At 44.8% G+C, this 22062-nt stretch overlaps 1 protein-coding gene across 6 annotated transcripts in view; it reads right to left on the minus strand.

Annotated features, from left to right (window-relative positions):
* Positions 1-22062, minus strand: part of LOC138675688 (mitochondrial fission factor-like) — a 54060-nt gene that overhangs the window by 26636 nt on the left and 5362 nt on the right. For 4 of the 6 annotated variants that reach the window (XM_069764127.1, XM_069764126.1, XM_069764124.1 and 1 more), the window contains exon 1: positions 4560-4675. The exons of 1 other annotated variant lie outside the window; for it this stretch is intronic. The gene's annotated coding sequence lies outside the window, so the exon portion shown is untranslated. Of the gene's footprint in view, positions 1-4555; positions 4676-22062 lie in introns of those variants that run through there. One more of the 6 variants, XM_069764122.1, reaches the window with a different exon arrangement.

The raw sequence follows: 22062 nt of genomic DNA on the forward strand, positions 1-22062 counted from the left end.
GAACAGAAATATCTGATAGAAAATGTAGGAATTGTACACATTTCTTTACAAACACTCCACATTTTAGGAGGTCAAAAGTAATTGGACAAATAAACATAACCCAAACAAAATATTTTTATTTTCAATATTTTGTTGCAAATCCGTTGGAGGCAATCACTGCCTTAAGTCTGGAACCCATGGACATCACCAAACGCTGGGTTTCCTCCTTCTTAATGCTTTGCCAGGCCTTTACAGCCGCAGCCTTCAGGTCTTGCTTGTTTGTGGGTCTTTCCGTCTTAAGTCTGGATTTGAGCAAGTGAAATGCATGCTCAATTGGGTTTAGATCTGGAGATTGACTTGGCCATTGCAGAATGTGCCACTTTTTGGCACTCATGAACTCCTGGGTAGCTTTGGCTGTATGCTTGGGGTCATTGTCCATCTGTACTATGAAGCGCCGTCCAATCAACTTTGCAGCATTTGGCTGAATCTGGGCTGAAAGTATATCCCGGTACACTTCAGAATTCATCCGGCTGCTCTTGTCTGCTCTTATGTCATCAATAAACACAAGTGACCCAGTGCCATTGAAAGCCATGCATGCCCATGCCATCACGTTGCCTCCACCATGTTTTACAGAGGATGTGGTGTGCCTTGGATCATGTGCCGTTCCCTTTCTTCTCCAAACTTTTTTCTTCCCATCATTCTGGTACAGGTTGATCTTTGTCTCATCTGTCCATAGAATACTTTTCCGGAACTGAGCTGGCTTCTTGAGGTGTTTTTCTACAAATTTAACTCTGGCCTGTCTATTTTTGGTATTGAGGAATGGTTTGCATCTAGATGTGAACCCTTTGTATTTACTGTCATGGAGTCTTCTCTTTACTGTTGACTTAGAGACAGATACACCTACTTCACTGAGAGTGTTCTGGACTTCAGTTGATGTTGTGAACGGGTTCTTCTTCACCAAATTAAGTATGCGGCGATCATCCACCACTGTTGTCATCCGTGGACGCCCAGGCCTTTTTGAGTTCCCAAGCTCACCAGTCAATTCCTTTTTTCTCAGAATGTACCCAACTGTTGATTTTGCTACTCCAAGCATGTCTGCTATCTCTCTGATGGATTTTTTCTTTTTTTTCAGCCTCAGGATGTTCTGCTTCACCTCAATTGAGAGTTCCTTTGACCGCATGTTGTCTGCTCACAGCAACAGCTTCCAAATGCAAAACCACACACCTGGAATCCACCCCTGACCTTTTAACTACTTCATTGATTACAAGTTAACGAGGGAGACGCCTTCAGAGTTAATTGCAGCCCTTAGAGTCCATTGTCCAATTACTTTTGGTCCCTTGAAAAAGAGGACGCTATGCATTACAGAGCTATGATTCCTAAACCCTTTCTCCGATTTGGATGTGGAAACTATCATATTGCAGCTGGGAGTGTGCACTTTCAGCCCATATTACATATATAATTGTATTTCTGAACATGTTTTTGTAAACAGCTAAAATAACAAAACTTGTGTCACTGTCCAAATATTTCTGGCCCTAACTGTATATCCCGGATTCCGACTCCCCAGCACTGGTCACTGCTGATCATGTACATAAAGTGCAGCACAGATTCATCTCAGCTAAAAGCAGAGATCCTTAGATTAGGAACAGAACAGACATTTATAGGACATTTCAAAACTTTCCCAAATTCTTATGAAAAAAAATGTCCAGCACATCCTGTATTGTACCACTGTACCCAATTTATTACATATTTTAAGAGTGGGTACATTTTATACCAACTCCACCAAAGTGGACACTGATCCTGACTCCTTAGCCCTGGTGAGGTGGCAGTGGGGGTATTGCAGGCAGTACGCTTTGTTATAGAGATGAGTTTTCAGGTTACGTCTGAAGGATTTAAACGTGGGAGACAATCGGACTCGTTGAGGCATTGAACTCCAGAGGATGGGAGATGCTCGGGGGAAGTATTGGAGATGACGGTGTGAGGAGAACACATGAAAGGGTGGAGAAGAGGAAATCTTGTGAGGACCGAAGAGTATGTGTGTTATCTGTGTGTATGGGTGTGTGTGTATCAGAGGATTAGTTTGGAGATGTACAGAGGAGACCGGTTACAGTCGGCCTTCTATGTCATCATTAGTGATTCAGTCTAGATTTGCTGGCCATTGGAGGCAAGCGAAAAGATTGGCAGAGAAGTGACAAGGGGAGCAGTGAATCAATCTAATTTCATAACATGAATTTAGCTCTTTAAACCTTTGGATAGAGGAGGAAAAAAGGCCTTGTTGCTACCTGTAGTGATGGATTCACAGCTACACTGCTCTGTACAGCTGTGTAATGTCCTCCATGCTGCTGCTGAACACGTGCTACTGAGCGACAGCAGACCCGAGAACGCTCACATCTGTGGGCAGTGTGTGACTGCAGACTTATCAGAAGACCGGAGTATCCCTTTCAAGACTGAATGGAGAGGAGTAAGAGCATTCATTAGGAGGTGACATAAGGGTTCTGCAGTAATCGAGGTGGCAGATGGTGCACAAATATTGTAGATTTGGGGCTGAGGAAAATGTGGATTCTGGAAATATGTATGGTTTGGAGGTGGCCGGGCTGGGACGTGCGGTGTGGGGCGTGCGAGGGACCTGGGGTGCGGCGCGTGCGATGTGAGGGACGTGCGGTGTGAGGGGCGTGAGGGATGTGCGGTGTGAAATGTGAGGGATGTGCGGTGTGAGGGGCGTGAGATCTGATGGATGTGCGGTGTGAGGGGCGTGAAATGTGAGGGATGTGCGGTGTGAGGGGCGTGCGGTGTGAGATGTGAGGGATGTGCGGTGTGAGGGATGTGCGGTGTAAGGGCGTGCGGTGTAAGGGGCGTGCGGTGTGAGATGTGAGGGGCTTGAGATGTGAGGGGCTTGAGATGTGAGGGATGTGCGGTGTGAGGGGCGTGAAATGTGAGGGATGTGCGGTGTGAGGGGCGTGCGGTGTGAGATGTGAGGGATGTGCGGTGTGAGGGATGTGCGGTGTGAGGGATGTGCGGTGTAAGGGCGTGCGGTGTAAGGGCGTGCGGTGTAAGGGGCGTGCGGTGTGAGATGTGAGGGGCGTGAGATGTGAGGGGCGTGAGATGTGAGGGGCGTGCAGCGTGAGATGTGAGGGATGTGAGGGATGTGCGGTGTGAGGGGCGTGCGGGGCGTGAGATGTGAGGGGCGTGAGATGTGAGGGGCGTGAGATGTGAGGGGCGTGAGATGTGAGGGGCGTGAGATGTCAGGGGCGTGAGATGTCAGGGGCGTGAGATGTCAGGGGCGTGAGATGTCAGGGGCGTGAGATGTCAGGGGCGTGAGATGTCAGGGGCGTGAGATGTCAGGGGCGTGAGATGTCAGGGGCGTGAGATGTCAGGGGCGTGAGATGTCAGGGGCGTGAGATGTCAGGGGCGTGAGATGTCAGGGGCGTGAGATGTCAGGGGCGTGAGATGTGAGGGATGTGCGGTGTGAGGGGCGTGCGGCGTGAGGGGCGTGCGGCGTGAGATGTGAGGGGTGTGAGATGTGAGGGGCGTGAGATGTGAGGGGCGTGAGATGTGAGGGGCGTGCAGCGTGAGATGTGAGGGATGTGCGGTGTGAGGGGCGTGCGGCGTGAGGGGCGTGCGGGGCGTGAGATGTGAGGGGCGTGAGATGTGAGGGGCGTGAGATGTGAGGGGCGTGAGATGTGAGGGGCGTGAGATGTGAGGGATGTGCGGTGTGAGGGGCGTGCGGCGTGAGGGGCGTGCGGCGTGAGGGGCGTGCGGGGCGTGAGATGTGAGGGGCGTGAGATGTGAGGGGCGTGAGATGTGAGGGGCGTGAGATGTGAGGGGCGTGAGATGTGAGGGGCGTGAGGTGTGAGGGGCGTGAGGTGTGAGGGGCGTGAGGTGTGAGGGGCGTGAGGTGTGAGGGGCGTGAGATGTGAGGCGTGAGATGTGAGGGGCGTGAGATGTGAGGGGCGTGAGATGTGAGGGGCGTGAGATGTGAGGGGCGTGAGATGTGAGGGGCGTGAGATGTGAGGGGCGTGAGATGTGAGGGGCGTGAGATGTGAGGGGCGTGAGATGTGAGGGGCGTGCGGTGTGAGGGGCGTGCGGCGCGAGGGGCGTGCGGCGTGAGGGGGATGCGGGGCGTGAGATGTGAGGGGCGTGAGATGTGAGGGGCGTGAGATGTGAGGGGCGTGAGATGTGAGGGGCGTGAGATGTGAGGGGCGTGAGATGTGAGGGGCGTGCGGTGTGAGGGGCGTGCGGCCTGAGGGGCGTGCGGCGCGAGGGATGTGTGGCGCAAGGGACGTGCTGTGCGAGGGCAGAGACTATAGTTACTCCCAGGAGGCGGTGGACTGCACCATGTCCTGCTGTGACAGATCAGTAGGGATGGAGGAAGGTTTATGACAGTGACAGGTGACACAATTGTATGGCGGATTCAGTGGGACCAGGAAGAGCACACAGAGCAGACTCTGCCTCCTCAGCCGCCATGGCCCGGGCTGCCCCATCATTGTAGACATGTCCCTGTCAGCGTCTGACAATGTCCTGTCCCAGCAGCCCCAGCCGGCACCTACCCGCGGGCGGGCACACATACAACACAACGTACTCACTGGATCTCGCCCTACAGCAGCGCTGCCTCCAGGAGATGACCCTCCTCAGCCGCCGTATCCCGGAAATGAGCAGCCCATGTGACGGCGGCGGAAAGAGAAAACAAAGAGAGGACGAGTGAGTGATGTCATGACAGAACGACAGCTCACTGCACCGCTGCTCTGTACTGTACGCAGTCAATAAAGTTATTGATGGTAGAAAAAGATGGTAAAAAAAAACGCGCTATGGAGACCGCTAATTACCAAGTGCTAACAGCAGTGAGTGGCCACTAGATGGCGATATAGGACCGTTTGGGCCATTTTATGCGGCTTCATGTGCGGTAAGAACCTCAAGTCCATAGTAACCAATCACCGCGCACCTTCTATTTGGATATTGCCATTTAAAAAGCGAAAGCTGAGTGCTCATTGGTTGCTGAGAGGTAGCACGCGACGCCTCTATTTCTAGAAGTCACGGTGACTTATGAAAACCTTTATAATATTCTGGGGTGCGGGGTGGAGATATTGGGGTGCAGATATAGGGTGCGGGGGTGCAAATATTGGGGTGCGGAGGTGCACATATTGGGGTGCAGATATAGGGTGCGGGGGTGCAGATATTGGGGTGCACATATAGTCTGCGGGGTGCAGATATTGGGGTGCAGATATAGGGTGCGGGGGTGCAAATATTGGGGTGCGGAGGTGCACATATTGGGGTGCAGATATTGAGGTGCAAATATGGGTGCAAATATTGGGGTGCGGGGTGCAGATATAGGGTGCGGGGTGCAGATATTGCGGAGCGGGGGTGCAGATACGGGGTTTGGGAGTGCAAATATAGGGTGCAGGGTGCAGATATGGGGTGCGGGGTGCAGATATTGGGGTGCGGGGTGCAGATATTGGGTGTGGGGTGCAGATATTGGGGTGCGGGGTGCAGATATAGGGTGCGGGGTGCAGATATTGCGGAGAGGGGGTGCAGATACGGGGGTTTGGGAGTGCAAATATAGGGTGCAGATATGGGGTGCGGGGTGCAGATATTGGGTGTGGGGTGCAGATATTGGGGTGCGGGGTGCAGATATTGGGGTGCGGGGTGCAGATATAGGGTGCGGGGTGCAGATATTGGGTGTGGGGTGCAGATATTGGGGTGCGGGGTGCAGATATAGGGTGCGGGGTGCAGATATTGCGGAGAGGGGGTGCAGATACGGGGTTTGGGAGTGCAAATATAGGGTGCAGATATGGGGTGCGGGGTGCAGATATTGGGTGTGGGGTGCAGATATTGGGGTGCGGGGTGCAGATATTGGGGTGCGGGGTGCAGATATAGGGTGCGGGGTGCAGATATTGGGTGTGGGGTGCAGATATTGGGGTGCGGGGTGCAGATATTGGGGTGCGGGGTGCAGATATAGGGTGCAGATATTGCGGAGAGGGGGTGCAGATACGGGGTTTGGGAGTGCAAATATAGGGTGCAGATATGGGGTGCGGGGTGCAGATATTGGGTGTGGGGTGCAGATATTGGGGTGCAGATATAGGGTGCGGGGTGCAGATATTGCGGAGAGGGGGTGCAGATACGGGGTTTGGGAGTGCAAATATAGGGTGCAGATATTGGGGTGCGGGGTGCAGATATAGGGTGCGGGGTGCATATCCAGGGTGCGCGATGCCGATATTGAGGTGCAGATATAGGGTGCGGGGTGCAGATATTGGGGTGCAGATGCGGGGTGCAGATATAGGTTGCGGGGGGTGCAGATATAGGTTGCGGGGGGTGCAGATATTGGGGTGAGGGGTGCAGATACTGGTGTGCAGAGGTGCAGATATTGGGGTGCGGGGTGCAGATATAGGGTGCGGGGTGCATATCCAGGGTGCGCGATGCCGATATTGAGGTGCAGATATAGGGTGCGGGGTGCAGATGCGGAATGCAGATATAGGTTGCGGGGGGTGCAGATATTGGGGTGAGGGGTGCAGATACTGGTGTGCAGAGGTGCAGATATTGGAGTGCGGGGTGCAGATATTGGGGTGAGACCCCGCTTCACAGCGACTCTTTTCTTTTTTATGGACAGTAAAACCGAATTCTAATTTCTTTAAACTCTCTGATTTTAGAGAATAAAAAAAGACCGGAGCACGAAATCTGTTCTTGAGCCCAATAATTCTTTCTGCTCCTGTCGGTGGAGCTGTGAGGGGCTCGTTTATTGTTGTGGTTCTTATTAGTATTATTTCAGGACTGTATGATTATTTCCCCCATTTATTCTTTTCTATACCCCAGTTACCGGGATAAATAATGGTTGTTTTTACGAGGCTGAAGTTGGTTTCTTATTTGTCAGTTTCTTATTCAGAAATTTTTTCTTTTCTGTTTTTATAGATTTAACGAAAAACAAAAGCATCACAATAATAACATACAATGCAGTGAGGTGCCCTGATGTAAATACACTTAAAAACAGCTACAAAAATTATAAAACTGGCACAAAAATGGGCTCAAAGTGGGCACCGAAGGGCGTTAATCAAAGAGTTAAATGACTTTCAGCCACTGATTTCACAGTGCAGACATTTAGAGCAGGGCACCCCACATCAAAACCAGGTCTCTCCAGCTTGGCCCAAATGCTTTTTGGGCATCAGAACTGGCATCAAATTGGGCAATCGATTTTGCCATTTGAATAAGTAAATGGTGTTTTTAAGGGATTAAATGACTTTGGGCCACTGATCTCACACTAAGAATACATAGATAGTGATGCCTCACATCAAACGCAGGTCCCTTCAGCCTGGCCCAAATGGGTTCTGGGCATCAGAATTGACATCTAAGTGGGCAAACAGCCCATTTTCACAGATTTTAATAAGTTACTGATGTTTTTAAGGAGTTAAAGGGACACTGTCACCTGAATTTGGAGGGAACAATCTTCAGCCATGGAGGCGGGGTTTTGGGGTTTTTGATTCACCCTTTCCTTACCCGCTGGCTGCATGCTGGCTGCAATATTGGATTGAAGTTCATTCTATGTCCTCCGTAGTACACGCCTACGCAATGCAATCTTCCCTTGCGCAGGCGTGTACTATGGAGGACAGAGAATGAAAAAAAAAAAAAAAATTATTCCCATAAATACATTTCTTTATCTAAATAAAAAAAACAAAACAATAAAAGTACACATATTTAGTATCGCCGCATCCGTAACGGCCCGACCTATAAAACTGGCCCACTAGTTAACCCCTTCAGTAAACACCGTAAGAAAAAAAAAAAAAAACGAGGCAAAAAACAACGCTTTATTATCATACCGCCGAACAAAAAGTGGAATAATACGCGATCAAAAAGACAGATATAAATAACCATGGTACCGCTGAAAACATCATCTTGTCCCGCAAAAAACGAGCCGCCATACAGCATCATCAGCAAAAAAATAACAAAGTTATAGTCCTGAGAATAAAGCGATGCAAAAATAATTATTTTTTCTATAAAATAGTTTTTATCGTATAAAAGCGCCAAAACATAAAAAAATGATATAAATGAGGTGTCGCTGTAATCGTACTGACCCGAAGAATAAAACTGCTTTATCAATTTTACCAAACGCGGAACGGTATAAACGCCTCCCCCAAAAGAAATTCATGAATAGCTGGTTTTTGGTCATTCTGCCTCACAAAAATCGGAATAAAAAGCGATCAAAAAATGTCACGTGCCCGAAAATGTTACCAATAAAAACGTCAACTCGTCCAGCAAAAAAGAAGACCTCACATGACTCTGTGGACCAAAATATGGAAAAATTATAGCTCTCAAAATGTGGTAATGCAAAAAATATTTTTTGCAATAAAAACCGTCTTTCAGTGTGTGACGGCTGCCAATCATAAAAATCCGCTAAATAACCCGCTATAAAAGTAAATCAACCCCCCTTCATCACCCCCTTAGTTAGGGAAAAATTAAAAAAATGTATTTATTTCCATTTTCCCATTAGGGTTAGGGCTAGGGTTAGGGCTAGGGTTAGGGCTAAAGTTTGGGTTGGGGCTAAAGTTAGGGTTCGGGTTGGGGGTAAAGTTACAGTTAGGGTTTAGATTACATTTACAGTTGGGAATAGGGTTGGGATTAGGGGTGTGTCAGGGTTAGAGGTGTGGTTAGGGTTACTGTTGGGATTAGGGTTAGGGGTGTGTTTGGATTAGGGTTTCAGTTATAATTGTGGGGTTTCCACTGTTTAGGCACATCAGGGGCTCTCCAAACGCGACATGGCGTCCGATCTCAATTCCAGCCAATTCTGCGTTGAAAAAGTAAAACAGTGCTTCTTCCCTTCCGAGCTCTCCCGTGTGCCCTAACGGGTTTACCCCAACATATGGGGTATCAGCGTACTCAGGACAAATAGGACAACAACTTTTGGGGTCCAATTTCTCCTGTTACCCTTGGGAAAATACAAAACTGGGGGCTAAAAAATAATTGTGGGAAAAAAAAAGATTTTTTATTTTCACGGCTCTGCGTTATAAACTGTAGTGAAACACTTGGGGGTTCAAAGTTCTCACAACACATCTAGATTAGTTCCCTGGGGGGTCTAGTTTCCAATATGGGGTCACTTGTGGGGAGTTTCTACTGTTTAGGTACATTAGGGGTTCTGCAAACGCAATGTGACGCCTGCAGACCATTCCATCTAAGTCTGCATTCGAAATGGTGCTCCTTCCCTTCCGAGCTCTGCCATGCGCTCAAACGGTGGTTCCCCCCAACATACGGGGTATCAGCGTACTCAGGACAAATTGGACAACAACTTTTGGGGTCGAATTTCTCCTCTTACCCTCGGGAAAATACAAAACTGGGGACTAAAAAATAATTTTGGGGGGAAAGATTTTTTTTTTAATTTTCACGGCTCTGCGTTACAAACTGTAGTGAAACACTTGGGGGTTCAAAGCTATCACAACACATCTAGATAAGTTCCTTAGGGGGTCTAGTTTCCAAAATGGTGTCACTTGTGGGAGGTTTCTACTGTTTAGGTACATTAGGGGCTCTGCAAATGCAATGTGACACCTGCAGACCATTCCATCTAAGTCCTCATTCCAAATGGAGCTCCTTCCCTTCCGAGCCCTCCCATGCGCCCAAACAGTGGTTCCCCCCCACATATGGGGTATCAGCGCACTCAGGACAAATTGGACAACAAATTGTGGGGTCCAATTTCTCATGTTACCCTCGGGAAAATACAAAACTGGGGGCTAAAAAATAATTTTTTTGGGAAAAAATTTTTGTTTTATTTTTACGGCTCTCCATTATAAACTTCTGTGAAGCCCTTGGTGGGTCAAAGCGCTCAGCACACATCTAGATAAGTTCCTAAGGGGGTCTACTTTCCAAAATGGTGTCACTTGTGGGGGGTTTCTACTGTTTAGGTACATTAGGGGCTCTGCAAACGCAATGTGACACCTGCAGACCATTCCATCTAAGTCTGCATTCAAATGGCACTCCTTCCCTTCCGAGCCCTCCCATGTGCCCAAACAGTGGTTCCCCCCACATATGGTGTATCATCGCACTCAGGACAAATTGGACAACAAATTGTGGGGTCCAATTTCTCATGTTACCCTCGGGAAAATACAAAACTGGGGGCTAAAAAAATAATTTTTGTGGGAAAAAAATTTTGTTTTATTTTTACGGCTCTGCATTATAAACTTCTGTGAATCACTTGGTGGGTCAAAGTGCTCACCACACATCTAGATAAGTTCCTTAGGGGGTCTACTTTCCAAAATGGTGTCACTTGTGGGGGTTTCAATGTTTAGGCACATCAGTGGCTCTTCAAACGCAACATGGCGTCCCATCTCAATTCCTGTCAATTTTGCATTGAAAAGTCAAACGGCGCTCCTTCCCTTCCGAGCTCTCCCATCCGCCCAAACAGTGGTTTACCCCCACATATGAGCTATCAGCGTACTCAGGACAAATTGTACAACAACTTTTAGGGTCCAATTTCTTCTCTTACCCTTGGGAAAATAAAAAATTGGGGGCGAAAAGATAATTTTTGTGAAAAAATATGATTTTTTATTTTTACGGTTCTACATTATAAACTTCTGTGAAGCACTTGGTGGGTCAAAGTGCTCACCACACCTCTAGATAAGTTCCTTAGGGGGTCTACTTTCCAAAATGGTGTCACTTGTGGGGGTTTCAATGTTTAGGCACATCAGGGGCTCTCCAAACGAAACATGGCGTCCCATCTCAATTCCAGTCAATTTTGCATTGAAAAGTCAAATGGCGCTCCTTCGCTTCCGAGCTCTGCCATGCGCCCAAACAGTGGTTTACCCCCACATGTGGGGTATTGGCGTACTCAGGACAAATTGTACAACAATGTTTGGGGTCCATTTTCTCCTGTTACCCTTGGTAAAATAAAACAAATTGGAGCTGAATTAAATTTTTTGTGAAAAAAGTTAAATGTTCATTTTTATTTAAACATTCAAAAAATTCCTGTGAAGCACCAGAAGGGTTAATAAACTTCTTGAATATGGTTTTGAGCACCTTGAGGGGTGTAGTTTTTAGAATGGTGTCACACTTGGGTATTTTCTATCATATAGACCCCTCAAAATGACTTCAAATGAGATGTGGTCCCTAAAAAAAAATGGTGTTGTAGAAATGAGAAATTGCTGGTCAACTTTTAACCCTTATAACTCCCTAACAAAAAAAAATTTTGGTTCCAAAATTGTGCTGATGTAAAGTAGACATGTGGGAAATGTTACTTATTAAGTATTTTGTGTGACATATCTCTGTGATTTAATTGCATAAAAATTCAAAGTTGGAAAATTGCGAAATTTTCATAATTTTCACCAAATTTCCGTTTTTTTCACAAATAAACGCAGGTACTATCAAAGAATTTTTACCATTGTCATGAAGTACAATATGTCACGAGAAAACAATGTCAGAATCACTGGGATCCGTTGAAGCGTTCCAAAGTTATAACCTCATAAAGGGACAGTAGTCAGAATTGTAAAAATTGGCCCGGTCATTAACGTGCAAACCACCCTTGGGGGTAAAGGGGTTAAATAGTGAAAAATAATTGGAAATGCGTAAAAAAAAAAATTTCGCTCCTGTTGCCATTTTTGTAGAACACGTAATGTTTTCTTTTTTCGGGCTATGGGACTGTGCAAGGAATTATTTTTGGCTGCTTGAGCTGATGGTTTTTACTGTACCATTTTGGGGTTGATACGATGTTTTGATCTCCACTTATTGCATTTTATTGCAATGCTGCAGCTACCCAAAAAAGGAATTTGGGCGTTTTTGATTTCTTTTCTCATTACTCCGTTTACCGACTGGATTCATTTACTTTATATTTTGATAGGTTGGACCTTTACAAATGCAGTGATACCAAATTTTTTATTTTGTTTTAATTATTTTTTATTTTTAATGAGGCATAGGGTGCATTTGAACTTTTTTTTTTTTATATTTTTAAAAACTTTTTTCATTTTTTACTGTATTTGTTATACTTGAAGCTATGATCTTATGATCGCTTGTGCTATACATAACCGTGCATCAGCCCTGAGATGGCTTTCACAGGATGATCGTAATGACAGGTGCTAGGGTCATCAGCAGACCCCCAGCTGTCATGACAACCCATTGGTGCCCATGACGGACTGTAGACCGTCGCACCCCCTGCCGACACATGTTAAAGCCAGAGATTGATAGCGGGATTTAACATGTTAAGAGCACTCCTTATTCTCAGAGCTGCAACTTTTTATTTTACTATGGACAACACGTATGCGGGCTTGTATTTTGTGGCACAAGTTGCAGTTTTGAATGACACCATTCATTTTGCCATATAACTTACTAAAAAAACATAAAAAAAATTCATGTTTGATGAAATACAAAAAAAACAGTTCCAGAGCTGTTTTCTAGGTTTGATTTTTATTACATTGGTTTTCATTGTGTGAGACAAATGACCTCACGACATCAGTCTCCAAGTCATTATGATGACGGCGATATCAAACTTATATAGTTTTTTTTATTTACGGTAAGTAGTGAAAAACAAACTAGAAAGTTGCCAAAAAAAGTGCTTGTGTTTCCAGTTATTGAGACCCATAACTGCTGTATTTTTTCTGTCGATTGAGCTGAGTGAGGGCTTTGTTTTTTACTTTGGTGAACTGACATTTTTATTGATACCATTTTGAGGGTAGTTTCGACTTTTTGTTTGCTTGTTTTTGCACTTTTGGCAGCAATCGAAAAATTAAATTTCTGATATTTAGATTTTTTTTTTTTCATTACATCATTTACTGGTCATCTGAAATAGTTTAGATTTGATAGATCAGACTTTTACAGACACAGTGATACAAAGCATGTTTATTTTTTATTTATTGTTAACAAGGGAAAAGGGGGTTGATTGGTATTCTATGGTCGTTTTAATATTTTTCAAATATTTTTTTCATGCTTTATTTTTTATTTCCCTTAGTGGAGTTGAACCTGTGGTCACTTGATCACTTATGCTAAATACTCCAATACTGCACTATATTAGTAAAAATTGGTAAAAATGTCAGTCTCCTATAAAGCCCAGCCCCAGATTGGTCTTTGCAATAACACCATAATGTCAAACAGGCTCCTGGCTTCCATAGGAACTCAGCCTCGATACCGTATAGCAGGGGGGCAATAGGCGCTTGGAATTGTGTGACCCCTAGACCAAAATTGACCGCGGTATTTTGGGGTTAGCAGCAGTGAGTGGAGCTCAGAATCTGACAGGTAGGATACACACATGATTGAAATCCAAACCTTGAAGGCTACAACTTATTTATTAGAAACAGGGTTAACAAGAAGGGAGGAGGTGTTGCATTATATGTTAGGAAAACGTATAAGTTCACAGAGATCCAAGCTTCAGAGACTGGTAGCTCTGTAGAGACTGTTTGGGTAAGAATTCAAGTAGAGCAGAACAGAAAGGACTATTGTAGGTGTTTACTATTGGCCACCTGGACAGACTGAAGATATGGATGAACTCTTTTTACATCAGATGTCTCTGTTCTCAAAAAAATATGACATAGTGATCAAGGGAGATTTTAACTATCCAGATATTCGTTGGAAATCTCTCTTAGGCAAAAGTAATGGGTCCAGAAAATTTTTATCTTCTCTTGTTGACAACTTTATCTTTCAAAAGGTAAAAGAGAGAACAAGAGGATCTGCAGTCTTGGACCTAATTCTTACCAACAGGGAATTAATGGTTAAGGAAGTAAAGGTGTCTGTGAATTTATGAGGCAATGATCTTGCTAGAGTCAAATTGTGAAATACAAGAGGAGGAAGACACAGGGGCAGAAGAAAAACGACGCTTCAACTCCTGAAAAGCTTCCACAGCTGCAGAAGACCAATTGACCACATCAGCACCCTTCTTGGTCAAATCAGTCAACGGTTTAGCAACACTAGAAAAATTACTGATGAAGCGACGATAAAAATTAGCAAAGCCCAGGAACTTTTGCAGACTCTTCACAGATGTCGGCTGAGTCCAATCATAAATGGCCTGGACTTTAACAGGGTGCATCTCGATAGTAGAAGGGGAAAAAATGAAACCCAAAAATGAAACCTTCTGAACTCCAAAGAGACACTTAGACCCCTTCACAAACAAAGAATTAGCACGAAGGACCTGGAACACCATTCTGACCTGCTTCACGTGAGACTCCCAATCATCCGAGAAGACCAAAATATCATCCAAATATACAATCAGGAATTTATCCAGGTACTCTCGGAAGATGTCATGCATAAAGGACTGAAATACTGATGGAGCATTGGAAAGCCCGAATGGCATAACCAGGTACTCAAAATGGCCCTCGGGCGTATTAAATGCTGTTTTCCATTCATCGCCCTGTTTAATACGCACAAGACTATACACACCACGAAGATCTATCTTGGTGAACCAACTAGCCCCCTTAATCCGAGCAAATAAATCAGACAGCAGCGGCAAAGGGTACTGAAATTTGACTGTGATCTTATTAAGAAGGCGGTAATCAATACAAGGTCTCAAAGAACCATCCTTCTTGGCCACAAAAAAGAACCCTGCTCCCAATGGTGACGACGACGGGCGAATATGACCCTTCTCCAAGGACTCCTTTATATAACTCCGCATAGCGGCGTGTTCTGGCACAGATAAATTGAACAGTCGGCCCTTAGGAAACTTACCAGGAATCAAATTGATAGCACAATCGCAATCCCTATGAGGAGGTAGGGCACTGGATTTGGGCTCATCAAATACATCCCGGTAATCCGACAAAAACTCCGGGACTTCAGAAGGGGTGGATGACGAAATAGACAAAAATGGAACATCACCATGTACCCCCTGACAACCCCAGCTGGACACAGACATAGATTTCCAATCCAATACTGGATTATGGACCTGTAGCCAAGGCAACCCCAAAACGACCACATCATGCAGATTATGCAACACCAAAAAGCGAATATCCTCCTGATGTGCAGGAGCCATGCACATGGTCAATTGGGTCCAGTACTGGGGCTTATTCTTGGCCAAAGGCGTAGCATCAATTCCTCTCAATGGAATAGGATACTGCAAGGGCTCCAAGAAAAAAACCACAGCGCCTAGCAAACTCCAAGTCCATCAAATTCAGGGCAGCGCCTGAATCCACAAATGCCATAACATAATAGGATGACAAAGAGCAAATCAGAGTAACGGACAAAAGAAATTTCGACTGTACCGTACCAATGGTAGCAGACCTAGCGAAACGCTTAGTGCGCTTAGGACAATCGGAGATAGCATGAGTGGAATCACCACAGTAAAAACACAGCCCATCTGTGTTCTTGCTGTTCAGCTCTTGTCAAAGTCCTATCACATTGCATAGGCTCAGGTCTATGCTCAGATAATACCGCCAAATGGTGCACAACTTTACGCTCACGCAAGCGTCGATCGATCTGAATGGCCAAAGACATAGACTCATTCAGACCAGCAGGCATTGGAAATCCCACCATGACATCCTTAAGGGCTTCAGAGAGACCCTTTCTGAAAATTGCTGCCAGCGCACATTCATTCCACTGAGTGAGTACAGACCACTTCCTAAACTTCTGACAATATATCTCTACCTCCTGACCCTGACACAGAGCCAGCAATGCCGGATCTCCTGGCGCAAGGGAAAATGCCCAGTCTTGAGGGTCGCCACGTAACAAAGAAATAATGATTTTCACTTGTTGAACAGGGTCACCTGCGGAGCGAGGTTTCAAAGCAAGAAACAATTTACAATTATTTTTGAAAATTCAGAAACTTAGATCTATCCCCAAAAAACAAATCAGGAATTGGAATCCTAGGCTCTGACATCGGATTCTGAACCACAAAATCTTGAATGTTTTGAACCCTTGCAGTGAGATTATCCATACAAGAGAACAGATCTTGAATGTCCATATCTACACCTGTATCCTGAACCACCCAGAGGTAAAGGGGAAAAGAGAGACAAAACACACTGCAAAGAAAAAAAATGGTCTCAGAACTTCTCTTATCCCTCTATTGAGATGCTTTAATACTTTTGGCCACCTGTACTGTTATAACCTGGTGGTGAGGACAATAATGGACCTGGTGGTTAAGGGCACACGGAATGACCTGATAGTTACTAATAATACAGGACAAGCTCTGAGACGTGGGAACTCTGCTGACCGCAATCCCTAATCCTATCACACACACTAGAAATAGCTGTGGATTGCTCCTAACGCTCCCTATGCAAATTGTGAAATACAAGAGGAGGAAGACCAGTGAGGACTCAAACTTTAAGGTTGGACTTCAGAAAAGCATATTTTAATGTACTCAGAAAGAGGGTAGTAAAGGTCCAATGGCTCAATGTTCTAAAGGACAGAAATGTCCAAGAAAGATGGGAGATTTTGGTGAATGAAATTCTCACTATGTATTTGGTAAAAATTCTGAAAAGTAGGAAGAATTAAAAACATTTAAAGAGACCAGGATGGATGAAAACAGAACTTAAACACAAAAGGAATAAAGAAAGGTAGCATATCTAAAGAAGAATAAAATGCTGTTTGCAAGGATTGCAGAGCAACCATTAGAAGAGCTAAAGCCAGTAATGAAGTGAGGCTTCCAAGGGAGACCAAAAGCATTAAAAAAGGATTTGGGGGTATGTCAAAAGCAAAGTCAAAGATGCTGTAGGATTTTTATAGGATGAAATAAGTGAAATGGTTAAAAATGATGTTGAGAAGACCGAACTTTTTAATTCCTGTTTTGCATGTGTTCTCTAGGAAAGTAATTGAAGCCTCAACTGATCTTCACGGTCCCATCAAAGGAAAAAAAGACTACACACTATCTATAAACAGAGAGATGGTGAGGGAACACTTAGCTAATTTAAATGAATTTAAATCTCCTGGACCGGATTAGTTACATGCTAGTGTACAGAAAGAGTTAGCAGAGAAAATGGCAGAACCACTAACCAGAATCTTTGAAGAATCCTGGAGAAAAGGATAAGTCCCAGAAGATTGGAGAAGGGCAAACGTTGTCCTTATCTTCAAGAAAAGGAAAGAAGATGGAGCCAGAAAATTACAGGCACCAAGTGAGCCTTACTGATATTTGAACAAATTATTAAACAGCATGTATGTAAGTATTTGGCTAAGAATGCAGTAATTAACCAGAGCCAGCATGGGTTTGTAGCAAACAACTTATGTCAGACTAATCTAATTTCCTTCTATAATGGAATCACTGACTGGGTGGATCAGGGAAAGGCGGTACATACAGTAGATCTCAACTTCAGTAAAGCATTTGATAAAGTTTCTCATGTTATCCTTATTGAAAAAAATGACCAAGTATGGGATTGACAAGGTTACATTTAGGTGGATTCATAACTGGCTCAGTGATCTTCTCAAAGTGTGATAATAAATGGTTGCACATCTGTTATAACCTGGTGGTGAGGACAATAATGGACCTGGTGGTTAAGAGCACACGGAATGACCTGATAGTTACTAATAATACAGGACAAGCTCTGAGACGTGGGAACTCTGCTGACCGCAATCCCTAATGCTATCACACACACTAGAAATAGCCGTGGATTGCTCCTAACGCTCCCTATGCAACTCGTCACAGCCTAAGGAACTAGCTAGCCCTAAAGATAGAAAAATAAAGCCTACCTTGCCTCAGAGAAATTCCCCAAAGGAACAGGCAGCTCCCCACATATAATGACTGTGAGTTAAGATGAAAATTACAAACACAGAGATGAAATAGATTTAGCAAAGTGAGGCCCGACTTACTGAACAGACAGAGGATAGGAAAGGTAACTTTGCGGTCAGCACAAAAAACTACAAAAAGACCACGCAGAGGGCGCAAAAAGACCCTCCGCACCGACTCACGGTGTGGAGGCGCTCCCTCTGCGTCCCAGAGCTTCCAGCAAGCAAGACAAAAATCAAAATAGCAAGCTGGACAGAAAAAATAGCAAACAGAGAAAAACAAGCAGGAACTTAGCTTCTGCTGGGAAGACAGGTCACAAGAACGATCCAGGAGCGAACTAGACCAATACTGGAACATTGACAGGTGGCATGGAGCAATGATCTAGGTGGAGTTAAATAGAGCAGCCAGCTAACGAATTAACCTCGTCACCTGTGGAAGGAACCTCAGAAGCCACAGCCCCACTCACAACCACCAGAGGAAGCCCATGGACAGAACCAGCCGAAGTACCATTCATGACCACAGGAGGGAGCTTAACAACAGAATTCACAACACACATCCAACTGGAAAAGTGTTTCAAGTGGGGTACCACAAGGCTCTGCCCTGCCCCCAGTGTTGTTCAACATTTTTGTAAATGATCTAGACCAGGGCACTGAAGATAAACCAGTCAAATTTGGAAGCGATGCAATGCTAGGAGGGATAGCTAAGACTAGAGAAAGGATTCAGAAGTATCTAGATAAGCTTGAATATTTGACAGTGACTAATAGAATGGTATTTAACAGGGAAAAATGCAAGATTCTACATCTGGGCAAGAAAAACGAAAATTACATCTACAGAATGGGAGGAATAGAACTAAGCAACAGCACATGTGAAAAAGGCTTGCGTATACTAATAAATCACAGACTGCACATGAGACAACAGTGTGGGGCAGCAGCAAAAAAAAGGCAAACACAGTTCTAGGATGTATTAAGAGAAGCATAGAGTCTAGATCATGTGAAAAATGTATCCTGCTCTACTCCTCCATGGTCAGGCCTCCTCTGGAATACTGTGTCCAGTTCTGGGCACCACATTTAAAAAAAAAGAAACATTTAAAAACTGAAGCAAGTTCAGGGAAGAGCTACCAGGATGGTGAGCGGACGACAAAGTATGTCCTAGGAGGAATGAATAAAGGATTTGGGAATGTTTAGCTTGCCAAAAAGAAGGCAAAGAGGAGACTTAATAGCATTCTACAAATATCTGAAGGGATGTCACAGTGTAGAGGAATCATCCTTATTCTCATTGCACATGGAAACACGAGAAGCAATGGAATGAAACTAAAAGGGAGAAAATACAGATTAGATATTAGAAAAAACTTTTTGACAGTGAGGGTGATGAATGAGTGGAATAGGCTGCCGCAAGAAGTGGCGAGTTCTTCTTCAATGGAAGTCTTTAGACAGAGGCTGGACAGACATCTGAATCCTGCATTGAGCAGGGGGTTGGACACGATGACCCTGGAGGTCTCTTCCAACTCTAACATTCTTTGATATGATCAGCTCCTGAGCCCACATCTTACCCTAAGACTTAAAATTGGAGAACCTGTGAGTCCAATGATAAGTGTTAAAAGATATGGATACCTTGGGGACAATGTTTTCTTTTTATTTAAATGCATATATTTTGAGCTAAAAATTATGTTTGCAATTGGCATCGTTTGCCAACTATGCTGCTGTTTATTGCTGGCAGCAGAATGAATAAACTAAGAACCCATCAGTAAGCTCACTATGAGGGAGAATTTGTAGCTCTTTTACTGAGCTTCTCTCAGTTGATTTATGGTCACATGAAGCAGGGCCGGCTCCAGGTTTTCGTGGGCCCTGGGCAAAAGAGTCTCAGTGGGCGCCTTAAACACATACCACGATTCATGATGCACAGATATGGCAGAGAAATATAGGTATAGTACAATGCCAAAGATTTCACTTCTTTCATTACATGAGAGATATCTATTGTAAATTCTACAATACATCAGAAGAGAATTCAGGTGATGGAGAATCCACAGGTTTTAAGGTTTCCGTACCTGCAGTATGAGAGGTAAATGGGATAATGATAAATGTTCCCTACCAGTAGAAACTGTCTTCAGCAGTGTACCCTTTACAGAAGTCAATTTTCTCCTATGTAGTCCTCCATACAGTACACTGGGCCCCATATATTGCTCCATACAGTATGATAGGCCCCATGTATTGCTCCATACAGTATAATCGGCCCCATATAATGCTGCATACAATATAATGGGCCCCATATATAGCTCCATACAATATAATGGGCCCCATGTATTGCTCCATACAGTATAATGGGCCCCATATAATGCTGCATACAATATAATGGGCCCCATATATAGCTCCATACAGTATAATGGGCCCCATATAATGCTCCATGCAGTATGATAGGCCCCATATAATGCTGCATACAGTATAATGGGCCCCATGGTATTGCTCCATACAGTATGGGCCCCATATAAAACCATACAGTATGGGCCCCATATAATGCTCCATACAGTATAATGGGCCCCGTGTATTGCTACATACAGAATGAGCACCATATAAAACTCTGTACAGTATGGGCCCCATATAATGCTCCATACAGTATTATGGGCCCCATGTATTGCTGCATACAGAATGGGCACCGTACAGTATGGGGCCTATATATTTCTTCATGCATAAAAAAAAAGAAATTAAATATGCACCTCTCTTTGCTGGCCACAGGTTTGGCCTCCTTAACGTCACCATCTTCCGTCTCTGCACTGTGACTGTTCAGAGCAGAGGACGCACACTTGTGATGTCACCACGCCCTCTGCCCTGAGACGTCACACCGGAGCTGTGCAAAAACAGGGAGAGTTAAGTATTACAAGTGCCGAGGCTCTTGGCAAGCTGGGGGGCTCTCTTGCAGGCGCTGCACCAGGTTGCCCCGACTCACATGCCCCATAGCGTGCCGGTGTCCCCAATGGCGATTGGACTCCTCTGCTTGCTCAGGGCCCTGGCACTTGCCCAGGTGCACAGGATGGTGACATCAGCCCTGACATTAAGGTTCAGCTTTCCTCTGATGTAGGTGGTGATGTGGTTGCAAATCGGCCAATAGGAGCTCCCTGAAAGATCCTGAGATCATCCAAGGGAGTACGCCCATGCACAAGTTTCCCTAATAACACTGCCATGAATGTGAATTTATTTTTACTTGCTTATAAAGCGCTATTATATTGCACATCACTTTATAGACATTCTCATCACTGTCCCCATTGGGGCTCACAATCTAAGTTCATTATCAGTATATCTTTGGAGTGTGGAAGGAAACCTATGCAAATATGGAAGACCATTCAGACTCCTTGCATACAATGTCTTTGGTGGGACGTAGAACCACTGAAACCTCTTCCTAGACTAAAATTCTCTCTCTCTGTGGAGGGGTATTGGACCTGCTGTAATAAAACACCTGTGGCTAGGAGGCGGAGTGCACGATCAGAAGGCTAGAGAATACATTTCAAGAACCTGACCGGCACATCCAAACACAGGCTCAGTGTGAACAGGTGCTGAACCTAGAGTCGCCAACTCGTATATAGTTAAGTAAATAAGGCAGCACACTGCAGCGCTAAAACATGCAAACTTGAAATACGAAATTTGAGCTGCATTGCTGCACTAGAAATATGAAAAATGAGAGTGTTTAGCGCATAAAAATGGCAAATTTTATGTGTACCTGGTAGCCCCTTTACGGCATCTCTCTTATACCAGGTCCTACACTTGCCTTACCTCGCTGAGAATAAACGTCTCCATCTGAATGGGTACATGTGAAACCTCTTCCTAGACTAAAATTCTCTCTCTCTGTGGAGGGGTAATGGACCTGCTGTAATTAAAACACCTGTGGCTAGGAGGCGGAGTGCACGATCAGAAGGCTAGAGAATACATTTCAAAAACCTGACCGGCACATCCAAACACAGACTCAGTGTGAACAGGTGCTGAACCTAGAGTCGCCAACTCGTATATAGTTAAGTAAATAAGGCAGCACACTGCAGCGCTAGAACATGCAAACTTGAAATACAAAATTTGAACTGCATTACTGCACTAGAAATATGAAAAATGAGAGCGTTTAGCGCATAAGAATGGCCAATTTTATGTGTACCTGGTAGCTTCTTTACGGCATCTCTCTTATACCAGGTCCTAAACTTGCCTTACCTCGCTGAGAATATAAGGTATATGGTATAAGAGAGATGCCGTAAAGGGGCTACCAGGTACACATAAAATTGGCCATTCTTATGCGCTAAACGCTCTCATTTCTCATATTTCTAGTGCAGTAATGCAGTTCAAATTTCATATTTCAAGTTTGCATGTTCTAGCGCTGCAGTGTGCTGCCTTATTTACTTAACTATATACGAGTTGGCGACTCTAGGTTCAGCACCTGTTCACACTTAGTCTATGTTTGGATGTGCCGGTCAGGTTTTTGAAATGTATTCTTTAGCCTTCTGATCGTGCACTCCGCCT

The sequence above is a fragment of the Ranitomeya imitator genome, chromosome 4, assembly GCF_032444005.1.
Source record: "Ranitomeya imitator isolate aRanImi1 chromosome 4, aRanImi1.pri, whole genome shotgun sequence".
NCBI classification, from domain to species: domain Eukaryota; kingdom Metazoa; phylum Chordata; class Amphibia; order Anura; family Dendrobatidae; genus Ranitomeya; species Ranitomeya imitator.